The sequence below is a fragment of the Falco peregrinus genome, chromosome 8, assembly GCF_023634155.1.
Source record: "Falco peregrinus isolate bFalPer1 chromosome 8, bFalPer1.pri, whole genome shotgun sequence".
NCBI lineage: Eukaryota > Metazoa > Chordata > Aves > Falconiformes > Falconidae > Falco > Falco peregrinus.
The window spans coordinates 46,247,195-46,264,076 of record NC_073728.1 but is presented as its reverse complement, the minus strand read 5'-3'; the positions used below and the strand labels follow the sequence as shown (position 1 = coordinate 46,264,076).

The 16,882-nt window shown below is 48.0% G+C and overlaps 1 long non-coding RNA gene across 1 annotated transcript in view; it reads left to right on the top strand.

Moving 5' to 3' along the window:
- Nucleotides 1-13,716, top strand: part of LOC114010766 (uncharacterized) — a 37,613-nt gene extending 23,897 nt beyond the window's left edge. Inside the window, exons 6-10 of the long non-coding RNA XR_008748296.1 lie at nt 6-126; nt 1,214-3,584; nt 4,251-4,319; nt 4,537-9,919; nt 11,074-13,716. This is a non-coding gene — a long non-coding RNA (uncharacterized LOC114010766). The remainder of the gene's footprint in view (nt 1-5; nt 127-1,213; nt 3,585-4,250; nt 4,320-4,536; nt 9,920-11,073) is intronic.
- Nucleotides 13,717-16,882: the final 3,166 nt, after the last annotated feature.

Genomic DNA, 16,882 nt, shown 5'->3' with positions numbered 1-16,882 from the left:
GGCAGAGATGATGCTGTTCTACTGCAGTGAAGCATCAGAAGTCCCTGGCTGTCAGCACAGCCCTGTCAGTACGGGGAACGGGGGAGGATGTGGGCACAGGAGATGTCGGATGAATGCCCCAAAGTGGTAAGTGATCAAAGCTAGATCCCAAGGAGGCTTTGGGGGCCTGTGTACCCTATTCCTCGTGGGTCAGTTGTGCCCAGAAGGTGGGGGCAAGGGGGACCTGGAGGGCATCCCTTGCTGCTAGCCAGAGGTGTGGCGATCCCAGGCACTTCTGCAAGGTCCCGCATGACTGAGGAGGTGGGCTGTTTTCAGGTCTCTGCAGTGAAAGTGCAGATTGCTGCACTGCAGAGGCAGGAGCTGGACTGTGATCTCCCCATGGGAAAGGCTGATGTGGGCCAAACAAGTAGGAGCACAGTTAAATCGGAGCTGGAGACTTTGTTTCTCAGTCACTGAGAGGAGCACCCAGGAGGCCTGGTGCCTCACAGGGGTGTGAGGGCTGCAGGAGCGCTGCCCTCCAGGCGATCAGCTGCTCAGCTGAGGCTGTTTGGAGTGGGTGGTAGCTGGCTTCTGGACTGAGATTGTCTTTGTGGTGCTGGGGTTGCCCGTGGGCCTGTCTTGTAGGGCTGGCTGGGACTAAAGGTAGCAGCTGGCTTGGCCTTACCTTGTAAGATGCTCTTCGTTGTACATAAAAGCCTTTCTGATCATTCTAGTTCTTGTGGCTGGCAAGTATTTTATGAATGGCAAAGGCTGTCATTGTGGGTCAGCCCTTTGGGAAGTCTTTCTCATCTGTCTACCCTAGGAGCGGGTTGGCAAACCATCTTCCTTTTCTAAATGTGCTGGCAGGAACAAGCACCTCTGTGCTTGAACTACAACCCACTCAAGGTGGCAGTTGTGTTCCTGTGGCTGTCCTGTGCTTTTGGTTGAGCTTTGGGAGAGATTTTGCCTTGCCCAGCTGTGGCTGAAGCTCTAGCACCTGCTGTGTGTGGAGAAGTGAAGCCCTGTGCTTGGCTGGGAGCTGCTGGAGCAAGGGAGCATAAATCCAACGTGCACATCTGCACACCTGCCCCTGCTTGGGTGAAAACAGGGGTTTGAGTCCTACTATTTATAGAGGAAAAACATCTAGAGTTTCTGTTCCTGCTGTTTCTCTGTTTTCCTAGATGCTTATTGCTAAAAATAACTGCTATTTCACCTCTTGCCCACACTCCACCAGCTGCTTGGGGCCACCATTTTATGCTTCAGATTAAGCTGCAAAGAGCAAGTGACCTTTTTTCCCAGAGAGCCTGAAAGAGCAGGAATCGGATTTTGCCTTCACTTACCCCTTAAGGAGCTGCCAGAGGAGGAAAGGGCTGTATCTGCCAGTTCCCTGCAGCCCTTGCCGGGGAGCCGCACCACAGTGTGAAGGAAGCGCTGAGCAGGAATCAGGCATGCTGGCATCATGCTGGGTTAGTTTCCTCTTGGAAGTGAAAAGTGGAGCAAGCCACAACTGAGACAAGGTGACTTTCAGTTTATTCAATGCATTGTTTACTTAATGCATGGTAACAGATCTCTGGAGCAGACTTTGCCCTGCTCCTCATCCTCAACTTATCCCACAGCTCCTACATCAGAAAAAGCTTGTTGCTGGGCTGGTGGAGCTAAAAGGGGGCAGCCAACAGCCATGGCTGTGTTGCTTCAGCAGCTCCTATTTCTTAGTAGGATGTAAGTGCCAGAAGGGGCTGTTTCTCTGCCTTCACAGATGCTCCCTTCAGCCCAGCTTGCTCTTTACTCCGTTTCAGCAAACACGGCTCTGGCTGGTGAAGTCCTTGTTCCAGCATGTTTCGTAAATATTGCCGTTAAATGGAGGGTAGAAAGCATTTAATTCAGGGGGAGGATAGTTGGACACCTGGAAAGACAAGTGCACCCCAAACTTAACTGGAAGTTGAACAGTGATCACTGCAGAGACTGAGCTGTGCGAGGGCAGAAAACCCAAGTGGCTTTTTTGTGCCCACATTGTTCACACAAGCTGGGGAGCAAAGTCTGGCAACATTGACCACACAGTTGGGCCTTGCCCACCTCTGCACTTAAGTCTCATCTTGTTACTCTTTAAAAGAAGTCTCTAAAAATACTTCCCTTATAAGGAAGCCTTTTAGAGAAGTCTCTAAAAGATGTCCTTTACTAGGATAATGAGATGAGGTATAAGTGCAGAGGTGGGAGGGGGCAGGCTGCACCAGAGAAGTTGCCTGAGAGGGGCAAGACCCATCCAGAGCGTCCAAGGCAGGGACTGACAGTGGCTGCAAGACCTCACTCTGCAGCTCAAATGAGTTGTTTGAAGATAAAAATGCTGCCCAGGGTTTCTTTCCCCCAATCCAGTCTCTGCAGTGATTGCTGTTCTTAAGAGCCCTGGCTGCTGGAGCAGAGTGCATGAACAGACCTGACCTGTGTCCCAAAAGGGAATCCCTGTGCAACTTTTGGGGTTGTTTGCAGTTAGTACAGAAACTGGCTAGTGCAGCATGGCTCACGGGCAGGACACTGCTCTGCTGAGGGAGCTGGCACCAGGACAGAACCGCCAAGGCTGTGTCCGTCTGGGGTGCTGCTACCAGCTCATGCAGCTGAGGTCAAAACATGTCTCTTCTTCCTACCCAATAAGTCTGTTCAGGCTGAATCACCACTTTGCTGTTGAGAAAAGCTCAAATATAAAACTGCATGAACTTACTTGTGTCTCCTACTACCTAGACATCCCAAAGAGGCAGCTGCTTCTTTACCTACCTCCTCAGGGACAGGCAGCCAGTACCTACTGGGAATGCCAGCCAGGCAGGATCACAGAAGCTTCTTCCCCAGGTAGGGGCACTGGAGAGGGGGCTGCTCATCCTGTCTCTGGAGAGAAGGTGGGGCTGTGTGCATGTCAAGGCTGTCTGGATGTATTTCTGCTATCTCTTGCCCAGTGCAGGATGTGCTACAAAGGAAACAAAAGTGCTTCATTCCCCTCATACTGCCTCTCTTCCTTGGGCACCCAGCCCTTGCTCCAGACTGCTCTCGGGACTGAAGCAAGGAGTTTGCTGGGAAAATGAGATGTGAGGGGCACCAGCTTCTTCCCAGCAACCTTTCCCTGCTAATAACTTCAGGGAAACCAAAACAGTAAGAATAACCTGGCTTTGGCTGCTAAAAAACAGGTAAAGCAAAGAAGTGAAAAGCTATGATGGAGATCAGGGAGATCCTTCCCCTCCTCCTTTGCTCTTGCACACAAACAATGGCTGCCTTGGGTTCCAGTCCTGCAAGGAACCTGCCCTGGCTGGGGAAGGCAGCCCCAGAAAGCAGCATAAGGAAGTTTTATTTATTTGTTCTTTGCTTACCACTTTCTCTGACCTCCAGTGCTGGCTCTGCAGTGAAAGCAGGACCTGTACCAGGCAGGATGTAGGCTCCAGGAGGTCACAGCAGAAAGGGCCACGTCCACAGGAGATGCCTGGACCCACTGGCCACACAGCCCTGACATCTGAGATGAGTTTTAACACAGCTTTAAATGGTGTGATTCACATTGCTGATGCAATCTTCTCTTGCTGCAGAACAAAACCCTTTGCACCAGAGCAGCCTCATGTGCCATCCCTGGGGTGAGTCCTGGTTCCCCTCCCCTCCCCTGGAGCAGGTCCAGCTCTCATCCTGCCCTTCTTTTCAGACCAGCTTATTGTTGAATAGCTTAAAAAGAGGTGTCCTTGTGTCCCGTCCCCACGCAGGTGGTTGTGAGACCGTGGGTCCTGCCTTTGCCTCACTGCTGTGTGGTGGGACCGATACTCCTTGGGGCCCACAGTGTACCCAGAAGGTTCCTGAGGGCACCAAAGCACACTGATTTTCAGGGGCAGTGGGCACCAAAAAACAGATTGAAAGCTCTGGGGCACCCTAAAAGGCACCCCAAGGGTCTTGAGGGCACTGGAAAAGAAACAGAGGGGCTCCAGGAGTACCCCAAACCACCCTGAGCGGCACTGTTGGAGGACAAGGACAGAGCAGCACTGGTTTCCCTCTCGCCTCTCCAGCTAGCTAGGGAATCACAAAAGCAAGCCAAGTGGTCGAGGGAAACAGCATGGGGGCAGAGGGATTCAGACCACTGAAAAGTAGATGGAGGAATTCAAGGGGCCACAGCGGCACCGGAAACAATATACAGGGATATGGGAAGGCACCATAAAAGAACACAGGAGCCTCTAGGGACACTGGAGGGGGCATCAAGACCAAATTAATTGCATATGTAAGAGACCTGGGTTTTTTTTGGTTTTTTTTTTTAGCAGAAAGAGTCCTATATCTGTCCTTTTGCCTCCATTCCTGGCATCCAGGTTTTTCAGATGCATTTCACGGTGCGTAAGCATCCCGGGAGAATTTCCTTATTGTTCATGCTACGGAAGAGAAACGCTCCCATTTCCACTTGGATCTTACAATGCCTTGTCAGTGACAAAACATTCCCAAATCCTCTCATTTATCAAATGGCCAATCCTGTTAACAGCTTAAGAAACATAATTACCTGCAATCTCTTCTGCTATTCATTTTATGCCTACACTTCCCTCTCTCTGGCAGCTTACCAGCAGGCAAGTCAAGAGCTGAAGCACGGCTGCAGCCACAGAGTGCTTCAGCAATGCAATTTCCTCTAATCACTTACATGATGATTGCAGGAGTTTTGCCTCCCTGTTTGTAGCAGCATGAAGCAGGTGAGTGAGGAAGGCACATGGCCAAAAGCATTGGCTAGCTCAGCACCAGTTGTGTGTAGGTTTCCAAGCATGGCCACATTTTAAGTGCTGTTCTACCCGAAGGGTGGGAACATTGTTGATTAACATCTGCTTTTAGGGCACCAGAAATCACAGCCAGACTTACTTTCCTGGGAGATACATTTGTGCAGGTGGGCTCTGAGAGAAGCAGCAAGAGGTGCTGGTGCAGCCTTGGGTGCTGGAAATGGCTGTGAAAGCTTCATCAGCAAGAAGGCAGGGCCTGAAACATCCATGAGCTGGTGGAGGAATGGGGAAATCAGGATCAGCTGGAGACGGTGTGAGCTCCTGATTATTGCATTGCTAAAAGAGGCTGATTTTATCTTATTTCACAGTGCATCTACAACCTGTGAGAGTCTTCACAATGGCTCATTTGGATCAAATCTCAGGGAGGATTTAAAGAGCAATGTTTGCAGGCTGGAGATACGCTGGCTTCCTAAATACTGGTTACACATGGGACAGCTTGATCTGAAGAGAAACCCCTCGGAACACCATGGCTTCCCCTAGAGCTAGGGAACTAGAATATTCCCAGGTCTGTCCTACCCGTGCTGGCTGCTGAGGAAGTTGCCTTTTGTGCCTTAAAATCTTGTACTAGCTTGACATTATCATTGTGCATTTAACTGGTCGAGACATGCTTCTGTCTGCACTCTCCATTTAGACCTGCCTTCAGTTTGGAAGGATTTTTCTTATGCCTACTCTACTCTTCTCTTCAATTGTACCAGCTCTTTTGGATCCTTAGTGTTCTGGACAAATGATACACATTTCTTCTGACACTTCCATGTGTTATTTTTAAACAGTTTTTTGTGCTGCTTGCCAACATTTTATCCTTACAGTTCTTTGAATTTTGTATGAAAAACCCCTATGAACAAACTGTATACAAATCAGAAGATCTTTTTTTAAAGTCAGACATCATCTTAAGGGATTTGGGGTTTTATGATCCTGCTAAGATACTGAATTCAAGTACATTTTGGTCACTATTGTAGAATAGCCCTTTCTTAATAGCAGTTTGAACCTCAAATGCTGAATTTGGCCAGAACTGCCTAAAGAACTGCTTTTCCCATTGGAAATAGTTTAATTCAGTTCTCAAAATTCAGTTACTAAATTTTGGTATGGCCCAAATGCCACCCAGGCCCAGGTGCCAAAGAGCTTGGGTGGCTCTGGGCCTCCTGCCTGGAGTCACGTGCTGCTTAGGAACAGCAAGGAGTCAGGTAAGAAACTATCAGAGTCCTGAGGAGGGACTGCAGCAAGCTGGCTTCTTGTGTTTAACAGGATATAATATATACGTAGGGAAATTAAGAACTGCAAATGAATAAATTGTACCTAAAGAAAGTGAAAACTGCCCCAATTTAAAAAAAAAAAAAAAGTAGGACAGCTGTGCTTTTATACAAGAACTTGTTCTTTCTTTTATGACGTTTATTTCAAGTCATGCAAACCCTTCAGAGCAGCTCTAATGCCCAGTGGAGTTCTCCAACCTAAATGACTTGTCGTCAGTGTAAGAAACAAAGATAATATAATTTGAATACTGGATGCAACAATGTAAGCTGCTCTAGAGGCTGATTCTCCTTGCTCCAAGTGGGAATGATGGTTCCGAACACAGTCACCGGAATAGACTGGGAAGCAGACATCTCATTTGTGAAGAAATGGCCAAAATCTCAGCTTCCCCCCCTCTCATTTGTTTCTTCCTGGAAAGAAAAAAACAAAACAGTTGCATAAAGGCACTGCTATTTCAAAGCAAATTTTAAAACATTTCTGATTTGCAAGTGGCATTTCAGCATTTTCATGAGAATAAAATGCTACTATGGTGCTGTGTTTAAATATTTCATTCCAGCTCCCTGAACAAACTTAAAATCTTATTATAAGTCGTTTTGACATAAAAGTGTGCTTCTCTGTGGTGCCCGTAGCTTAGACATCTCCAGCTTCAAGCGCAGCTGCAGGAGCCCTCCCTGCTCAGGGCTGATCAAAGAAAAACCACGCTGCCACCCCGGAGCCGCTGCTTGTCCTCAGCACCCAGCCCAGGAGAATAAACACATCCTGAACGTCCCGAGTGCTTCTTCCCTAGGGGTGATGCAGTCTACGCAAAATACACGTTGCTGTTGTAACCCTGCTGTGAAAAGGTTGAGTGAGTTTAGCAAACAAAAATAACTTGCCTTCAAATTGTGCTGAAACAAAACATCAGCCAGCACTGGCTGCTCAATTAAACAGTTTGTCGTGCAGCCTTTGGAGAGGAAAATGCCTAAAAAAAGGATTTCAGGGTACATACATACTGTGTGGAAAGAATGTTTCATGAGGATTTTTTCAAACCTCCCTGCAATTCCCATGCACTGCCATTCCTTGCCATGCAACATGTGTGTTGCCCTCAAATTTGGATATGGCTGCGTGCGACTGTGCTGTGACAACTGCCAGGATGTACGTGGGGCCACAGGGGGTGTATGTGTACATTTAGTTATTTGGGCGGGTAGTCCCGATGTGGGAGCAAGGAGCCATTTTTTCCCTCCTAGAGGCTTGAGCACATCTCTTTTGGGAGATGCTGGCTCTCCTCTTCCTCAGCGTGGGCATTTAATCCCCCTGATACCCATGGTCACCCTGCTGGTGGGAGGGGTCCTGCTTTACCTGTCAGCGCTGGCTTTCTGCTGTGAGCACTCCACTGTTGCGTCCCACTGTTGCAACTGAAATGGTGATGTTGGCCGTGCACTGGGGCTCCCAGCTCCTCGTGTTTATTGCCTTGCTCCTCGTGGTTATGTGCAATGCTGGTTTTGTTGGGGCTGAGATCTCAATGCCACAATGGTGGCAGCTCTCCCAGGGTCTCTAAGGACCTGTTTTGGGATTCCTAGCATCCTGACTCCATTGCCTGACTGCAGAAGCCCACGCCTGTGGTTGGTGAGATGCTTACATATTTCTTCTGGTGTCTCTGCCCTTGATAACACCCTGGTCTGTGGGGCGGGTATAAGGCTCAGCCTGCAGAAGCCGAAGTCATGGCGGTGGGTGTCTCGGGGCAGGACACATGCTGGGACACGTAGAGGAGGATGGGGTTACTTGCTGTCTCACATACGGCGCCACCCGCCAGCCTTACAGAGCCTGTATGAGCACTGTGTGTTTTGCATCTCCACCATTCTTGCTGAGTAGCTTTGATGGTTCTTGATGCATGAGTGAGGCCCCATCCAGCGCACGGGGAGGGTACAAGCAAGTGGAAATCGGGGCTTATGTTTGCCACTGATAAATGTATTAGTCTTCATAGCAGAATTTAAACTACAACCCCTTTTCAGGCACCTCAGCACTCCGTTATTTTGCAGGCCTTGTAAGAGAATGTGATTTTGCCTTTTAACTGGAGTGTATCTTATGCTAAGCAGTGAGATTAAGCGTAGGGATCCAAAAGAAGTTGCTGAATGGCAGAATTGCCTTTATAAATAACATTAATAATTTATCCGATGCAGGGTTTTTTTGGGTAAATGAAATACCTGCCTCTGTATAAAGCCCACTGAATAGGAACACATCTCCGCTTTTACGAGGCTTGGATTAAAGAAGGGAAACGCTAAGGGGCTTATCTTCGCTTCAATTTGCAGCCCTTCCGGCTAATGGCAAACTCATTTAAGAAGCTCCTGTGTTTGTGCCAGCTCTGCCTTTATTCTCGGTGCTGGAGCTCGGCTGCATTCCTCACCACAGCACGGGAGAGAGCAGGGAGGAAGCAGTTTGTTTTCTTGACCTCGGATTACCAGACAAAAGCTAGCAAGAATAATTTTCCTTGGAGTCCTCCCTATTGTGGGTTGCTCAAAGCGGCTGCACAGCGGCTGTGGGGAAGCTGGCGGTTTGGGGACCCCGTGTGTGAAAGAGGATGGGGCTGGTGGCTGAACGGGGATGCGTTGAAAGAGCATCTGTCATCTTTCTTTTGGGACGCCTGCATCCTCCTGCATGGACAGTTGTGAAATGGCAAAATTCATCCTCCGCAAAGCCCACGAGCTGTCACTTCTCAGCTCTTCTTTTATGCTGGTAAAAATCAATTGCTTCAAAGTTCACTGAAGGTGAAGGCAACATTTGCTTTCCATTCAGAGCTAAGCGGGCCATCTTCGAGAGCAAATGCTCTCAAAAGGGAGAATAGCAAAAATCAGCAGAAAAATTCTCTGAATAATTTGGACTAGGAAAGGAAAAAGCAATTTGCTCCCAGTCATTCCACAGACAAAAGTATGAATAAAAAAATCATGAGCTATTTACCCTGCCTGGACTGTTTGCATGAGTTTTATGCTATTCCAGTTTTGCTTCACCAACCCCCAAAGACCTTATCACTGGATCCTCAAAGGCACTTAAAGCAAGCATGCTTTTTTTCTCCCTTTTTTTTTTTTTTTTCCATGCTGGATCAGCAGGGACCAAAAGCAGAGGAAACAATAGGGGTCCTAAATCTGAACCATGCTGATGCTGGCATGTGCATTGACCTGGATCAGAGACCCAGACTCTGGCCGGCCAACTCTACCAACATAGAAATTTTATCCAAAATAGTATTACAAGCTTGGGTGCTTTGCATTCAGATAGTGAGGCTGTGGCAAAGGCACGGCGGGTATTTACAATCTACTTTAGAAAAACCTGATACATGTTGTTAGCTATTCTGTTGTAAAAGCAGTTTACGTTACCCACATCTGTTGCTTTAGGTGGCCCAGCCAGACGGCTGGTGCTGCTCGAAGTGCCAAAGACCACGGTGCTGCAATGAGGAGAGGAAAGAGAAAGGTGGATGAAGACCTCGTAAGCTTTATTAAAACCCACCAAAAACGTCAGGAGATTTGGGGATTACGCTGTGTAATTACATTACCTTAAGAAACAAAGTTTAGTGAAAATTTCCTGTTTTGTGTTGCCAGCACTTTTCAGCCATTAGTAACACATAACTTCTCATTGTCTTTTCCCGAGGCACAGATGGGCTAATTTTCAGCTACCTGATAATTACACATTGTTTGAAACTGTATCAAAAGCTTCTGTTCCTGCATTCTTCCAGTAGCTGTTCTTACAGTTCACAAAGTCCCTTGGTTGGGGCTTGCAAAGGTCCCCATCCATCGGTCCGTCTGTCCGTCTGGAGGGCCAGGTGCAGAGCAGCAAAACCTCCACCTTCACCCACAGGCGTTGCAGGCTGCTTGTACGGATTTGCACCATTCCCAACCCGGGTGGATTGCCTGAAGCTCCATCAAAAGCATCGTCTCGGCTCAATGCCAGGATCTGAGGTTAATATGGGATAATGCTGCATCAAACTGTTTCTACGTGTGTGGGTGCTGATGTCACAGGGAAATTAAGGATGAACCAAAACGAGGTACTGGAAATCAGTATAATAAAGGTTGAGTCTCAGTTTTCCTTGGGCCAGGAGCTGTCCTTGGGCAAAGCTGCGGGCTGCCAGATTGGAGAAAGGCACCCATCAGCCGTATGGAGAGGAAGGTTGACAGCCCCTCCCCTGGAGCCACAGTAGATGCTGGAGAAGCCTCCTTGTCCCTCGATCCCTCCTCCTCGGGAGTGGTTATGCTGCCAGTTGAGCTCTGACTGGTTTTAGAGGGTGGTTTCTCAGCTTGTTCGAGGCTGTCCAGGGGGGAAATGCAAAAGGCCTCACTCATGTGTTTTCTGCTTCCCCATCATCAAGTATGCCGGTTGCCTTATCAAAGAATGAAATTAAATTGAGTTGACATGACTGGTTCTTGACAAACCCATGTTCTTTGATTTTATTCATCATTTTACATCTTACAAGTTGCTCATTTAAGACTTTCTTCCAGCCTCTTTCAGGGAATTGAGATTAAGATGATTATTCAGTTTGGGTTTTTTTTTTGTTTTGGTTCTTTTTTTAAGTACCCTCTTTAAAGTGAGGTCCTTCTCTCATCTCCAGGGACCTCTGTGCCTTCATAAATTTTGAAGATAACCACTAAGCATTCAATGTTCTTGGGTGCATTTCATCAGGTCCTCACATTTTGAATACATTTGACATATCCAAATGGCTTTAAACTTCTTTCCTTATGCTGGCCTTCTCCACAGTTCCCTTCAGAGCCTGTTCTGTTAAGTTTCATTCACAATTAACCATTTTATAAAGACTGAAACAAGGGAGATGGGGCAAATTTCTGCTTTGAACGCTTAGTCTGTTTTCCTTCCCCAGACATGTACACCCCTACACATCTTGCTGTTCTCATTTTACATCTAATTTATTTGCAGACCCTTGCTGGTTGCCTCCGAAACCTTGTGTGCACAGACTTTGCTGCTCTCAGGCTGTGAACCTGTATTATGCCTCTGTTTTCCCCCCAGGCACATGCCCGTTTTGACTTCCCATACAATTTCTTTCCAGCTTCCAGACCCTGCTGCTGCCATAATGCCATCTAATTATGCTTATCTGCTTTCACAGGGGAGCAGTTTGCTGTTGTGCACCATCTTTGGTCTCTTCTGGGAACTGCCAGTTCTCATACGTTTCCTCGCCACGTATTTCCATCCAAGAGAGCTTCTCCACCGCTTCCCTGATCTCTGCCAGATGCTTGTTATTTTGTTACTTCTATTCTTCCGTCTTGCTGTGCTGGTGGGAAGAGACACTCAGGTAATACATAGCTTCTATTGCCAAATCTCTTGGGGTGCAAGTTAAGGACTAGCCTGATAAGGCTGCAAAACTGAAGGGGGGGGTGGGAATCACTGAAAGCTCCTAAACCCCTCCTGGCAGTGGTCCCAGGTGGAACTGCCTGAGTGTTGCGGTGGAGGGGCCGTTGCTTGGGCAAAAAGATCCAAATTGGCCAGTTGGTCCATGTTGGGCAGTATGTGGGAGGGGGGCTCTGCAGCAGGACCCCCCAGACCCTGGCATCTCCCAGAGCCATTTCTGATGTCCTGTGTGCACATGGGGCTGGGATGAAAAAGCAGCTCTGCTCATGCCTCGGTTCTCCAGGCGACATTCGTATCCTCGGCTCAGGAGAGCCAAAGCATTGCCCACCTCCCTAGCCTGGTTGCCAGCGCTGGGCTGGAGGCTCGGTGCAGTGGCACTGGTCACCTGCCTGATGGTCACCAGGCTGGCCCGAGTATCTTCTCGTTTCTCCTGTGGCCATTTGGAGACAAGTGCTGCTGGGAAGGCGGCTCCTGCAAGGAGGAGTTTGAGGTGCCCTTGGGGGCATTTCACATTCAGATCCTCAACGTTTCTGAGTGCAGTTTTGTTTCGAGTTTTACAAATGCTCTTCTGCTTGCTTGCTTGCCTCAAGTAATGAGGCAGCGAGATAAAAGACAAGGCCACAGAAGGTTGTTAAAAAATTACTTGCAAATTAATGTGAGGACAAGGTGTATGAGTTAATATCGTATAAAGACCCTTGAAATCGGTATACATGTGTGCACCCTCCGAGCACTGACATTCGCAGGCAGAACTACACTGGTAAACCGAGCCCAAGGGGCTTGATTAACAGGAAATGTTCAGAATGCCAATTAGAGCAAAGTTTACCGAACAAATTGTTTGCACTTGTACCCTAGAACCATCATGAATTTTAATTCAGCATGGATTTATGTGGCTGAAACAATAATTAAAGATACATGAACGCCTCACGTTCACGGGACTCCCCCACAGCTGCGCTGTAGTTTTAGGTGGGGAAGGGAGCGAAGAGCCCCTTTGGGCAGGGTCTGCTCTCACTTGGGAGGTGCAGGAGGCTTTTCCCCATGGAGATAGAAGCAGGTTCCCAAGTACTGAGCTCACCGATTTGTCTTTGATTTCTTTTTTCTTTTTCTTTTCTTCTTCATTTATGTAATCTGAGCAAGAATGATCCATGGGATGTTTTCCTCAATAAATAATGGCTTGTCTTTTCCTGCCTGCCGCTTCTGGTGGCTCTGAAATGTTAAATCATCTCCTTGGATATCCCAAGGCTGGAGCCTGGCCCTGTGCTCTGCCTGCAGCCCTGGAGGGGACACAGGGATCCCCTCTTTCCTTATTCCTGCTCCTGCTCTGCCAGTCCCAGGTTTGGCCATGGGGGAAGAGCCCTGTATGCCACCGTAACGCCAGGAGCAGCTTTGCTGGAGGAGAAAGTGGTGCTACTGTACAGCATCGGGGAAAAGTCACAATTGAGCAGTGCGATGTATATGTATGCCTTCATTTGAATTCTTCTCTCCCTCTCCTCGTGCTGGTAAATAAGTTACACATATTTTTAGAAGAAGTTATTTTCTGTCACTGCACTTTTAAATATCAAGCTCCTGGAGAGAAGTCTTCAGATAGTTTAAGGTCAGTCAGGCTTCAAGGAAGAAGTACGGAGGTGGGGAATAAAAGCGGCTGTTGGGCTGTGGTCCAGGCTAAACCCAGGCTGTGGTCTAAAGGATGGGCCAGCACGAGCATCCCGCACAGACGCAGCAGCCAGGGGGCCAGGGGCATTGCTCTCCCTGTACTTCAGCAGTTTCCCTCTGTTATGGAATAGCTAAAAAGCTTTGACAAAAAAAGCCGGTGGCTGAAAATTATCTGGCCTGTTAGCTCAGGAATACTGATGAATAATGCATACATCCAAAGGTCAGTTTACAAATGATTAATTAACCTTAAGAGAGGTTATCTTCTTTGGCGACATCCGTTGTCCTAAATGGCTTAATCATGTCTGCACAGGATAATGTGTTTGAAACAATTCCTTGGGAAATCGAGGGATCATGGAGCAAGTGCTGGACCCCTGCGTGGGTCATGGTAGAGACGGGCCAGCAGCAGGCACGGGGACTGCAACAGGTCTCCAGGCTTTGCTGTGCTGTGCGTGGTGTAAGGCAGGCTCAAACATCACTTACTGGAGCCCGGTGCCTGCTCACGTGCATGCTGAGCTGTGTCTGGGAGGGTGCAGAAATTGCACCTTTGCTGGGGTAAACAGTTCGGGCACCTGCTTCCCCGCTTTGACATAGGAGCACCGCTCTCTTGCCAGAGAGCTGCTCCGGGTGCCTCCCGCTGCGACTAATGGCAGCTGCACTCAGTGGGCAAACCGGCCGTTAGTCCAAGGGCTTTTTGCATTTGTTATCAGTGATTTGTTACGTGCATCTATTAATAAAGTGCTCCTAAAAAGCACTTCCGCTGTCTGGAGTAATTTCTGGCTGATACCTGGATGCCTGCAGCGAGCAGCGTCTCTGCTAAAAGCTTGCTCATCTTCAGCAGGGACCTGCGCAGCTGCTGCTGTGGGGACCTGCCGTGGTCCCCAACTCCGGGGAGAGCTTAACCCTGTTTGCCCCCAGTTCAGGCTTCAAGAGAGCCCCCAGCACCAGGCAGGGTCACTTACGATGATCATATTTTAGTTCTAAAATAAATGGGTTTGGTTTGGTTTGGAAGAGGCAGGTCTGGCTGGAGGCCGGCCCCCATCGATACCTCTCACGGGACAGATGTCAGCGCGTGGAAGCCTTGTCTACATCAGAAAGTTGCTGTTCCTCCAGCTCCTTCTTCCTTCTACACATCCCTTCCCCTCCCAGGCCGTCTTCCTGTAGGAAGAACAATTTTCCCTACACTGGGTGCAGCTAAGTTGGTTTCTTACCTTTTTTTTTTAATCCATAAAGTCACAAAAGCAGCACGCATTCACACCTGAGCACCCCATGCCTTGGAATGCCTGACATTTCTGAAGTGTTTCAGCTCAACTTCAGCGTTTTGGAGTGCAGAAGAATCACTCTCCATGGGGAAAGAGAGAATCTGGGGGGAAAAAATCAAAAATACACGTCCTAAGCAGCTGGTTTTCACTTTGTCCGGCACAGCCAAACCCCAGAAGGGCAGAGGGTGTCTGAAGTACAGCTCTGGGGGGGTGTGAAGCCCTAAACTGGGTTCAGTGACCCATCCAAACACCTGCCGGCCTGGGTGCTGAGGGTCCCCATGCTCATGGGTGCAACTCAGAAATGATGGGGAGCCCTTGCAAATCTTGGTGTCATCGTCACTAAGCTGGTGAACCACCAAGTTTTTCCCACCTGTCTGCTCATCTCCCACATTCCTGGCTGCCACATCTGTGCAATATCACTCCTGACCTGCTGGGAACGGGAGCAGTGGGGCGATGGAGACCATCAGGGTGACGCCAGAGAAGCAGCACCTACCGTGACTGCTCTGCTTGGTGCTTCTACAGCTCAGGCATCTCCTGGGGCTACAGCTTTAATACATGTATTTATGAATTTTTATGGATTTTTTCAGAAGCATGAAAATGATTTACAACATTTCATATTACATTTTTTTAATCCTTTAAAATTAAAACAAATCTTTTTCCTGCTTTGCCCAAATTTAAGGCATCTCTTTTGTTTAGCTCTTGCAGAAAAAAATGGATGGAAGAAACTCCTAAAATCCCCAACCACTGGAAACAAAATTAGTATTTTTCCAAGTTAAGTACTGTAACAGAGCAAACATACATGTTTAATTTGAAAATGTTGATTCCAAATGGATTTTTCTTTAAAAAAAAACTTCCCCCAAGCAAGTCAATATTTGTAATCAAATTGAAATTTCCTCTGGGAATTATTTATTTTCATGAGGTCTAATTTTTGCAAGGGAAATTTTTTACACAGGAAGGTTCTAAGTCGCTTTAAACCAGCTTTAGGAATCTGGGCCATGGGTGGCGGCCAGAAGATCCCACTCCGGCTGCAGCTCACTTGCCTTTGATGAGGATGATCTGATGAAAGAGTTGAAACTGACTCTTTGCTCTTTGAAGAAGGTAAAGAGTGAGCAGAAAGGAAGGGGAGGAATTGGAGAGGAGGCGGCATTCAACACCAGTTCCAGCCTGGTTCCCCCTCAATGTTTCTTGACAAGGCAGCAGATGGCACAGGCTCCAGCTCTGGCAACGTGCTGACATGAAAGTGAGACCTCCGAGTTGGCTACTTTGGCTTCCCACCCAGCCGGGGGACATGTGGCGCTCTGGGGAGGTGGGGAGTTCCCCTACCCCTCTCTGACATCTGCTGAGGGATGAGATGAATTGTGCCATTGACCTTCATCTGCCTTGAAGAGGAACTGATGGTGGCAGGTCCATGCCCACCACAGCCTGATGAAGCCCACCTGCGCTGCCTGACTTGCCGTGGATTTTCTGGTGGAGCAGAAGCGTGCCTCAGGGTACTGCAGCCCCTCCACGGGTAACCCAGCGCGGCCCCCAGGAGGAACAGGCACCTTGTACTGCTGCTGTTAGTGCATCAGCAGAGCTCCAAACCAGTTCTCCAAACCTCAAGAGAAGAGGACACCAGGGTCTTCCAGCACCTAGAGGGAAGCCCTTCAAAGATGATGATTTTCTTGCAGAATTCCTGTCCATTTTAGAGCAACAGTTGGGGTTAATGATGTGTGTAATTTACATTATTATGCCTTTTATTTTTGTATTATGATAAATCACCTACCTTCATGTTTCTTTTTATTATGATGTGCTGGGAAGACAATATAGTGGTAGGAAAACAACATTATAGTGCTGCACTGTCAGTCTCAAACACAGAACCAGCACACCCATGCTACAAACACTCACAGATGCACAGCACCGTGTCAGATTATTAGCTCCAAGGCAACTGCCAACATGCAGTTTTATTAGAAATGAAAACAAGGTAATTCAAGATTTATTTTCTAAGAAAGTGCCAGGAGGCAGGAGCCAACCCCCAGCATCTCCCATAAAACACCCTGCACATGGTAACTTGCTCCTCCTCAGCCTCTGCCCGTGGACTGGGGCTTTTTGGGTGACCTCTTCAAAAGGAGGAGAATTTCCCTCCTTGTCCCCATACTGGGCCCTAAAGGGAGCAATGGAGATTGACTGAAGGGCTTCACTGCACCCAGGGGACATACCGCACCCCGCGCTGCTGTGGGCCCAGGCATGGCTCCTAGGGGATCTGGGAACTCCTAATCACACATCCTTGATATTACATACCCTGGAATTACATACCCTGAGACTACATATGACATACGCTAATTATTTTCCTACTCAAAGTACTCATTACTTTCAGAATATTGCTGCCTTAGCCCCTTTTCTAATGGATTGGGGTGAACTGATCACCAGATAAAACTCCTTATTAACGGTTATCTACCATGGCCTGAGGTTGTTGCTCTGCCCAAAACCAGTCCGTGCCTAGGCACTGATACAGGCACATGCTGTGGTCAGAGAACGGCCACACTGGAAACATTTAGGAACTGGGAGGAAAATTATCAGAATAATTAAAGTGATTAATTTAGAGTTGTTGAAGACCATTTTAAAAGATGCCCTAAACGTGTTCCAAAAAGCCATGCTGATTAAAAAGACAACGAAAAA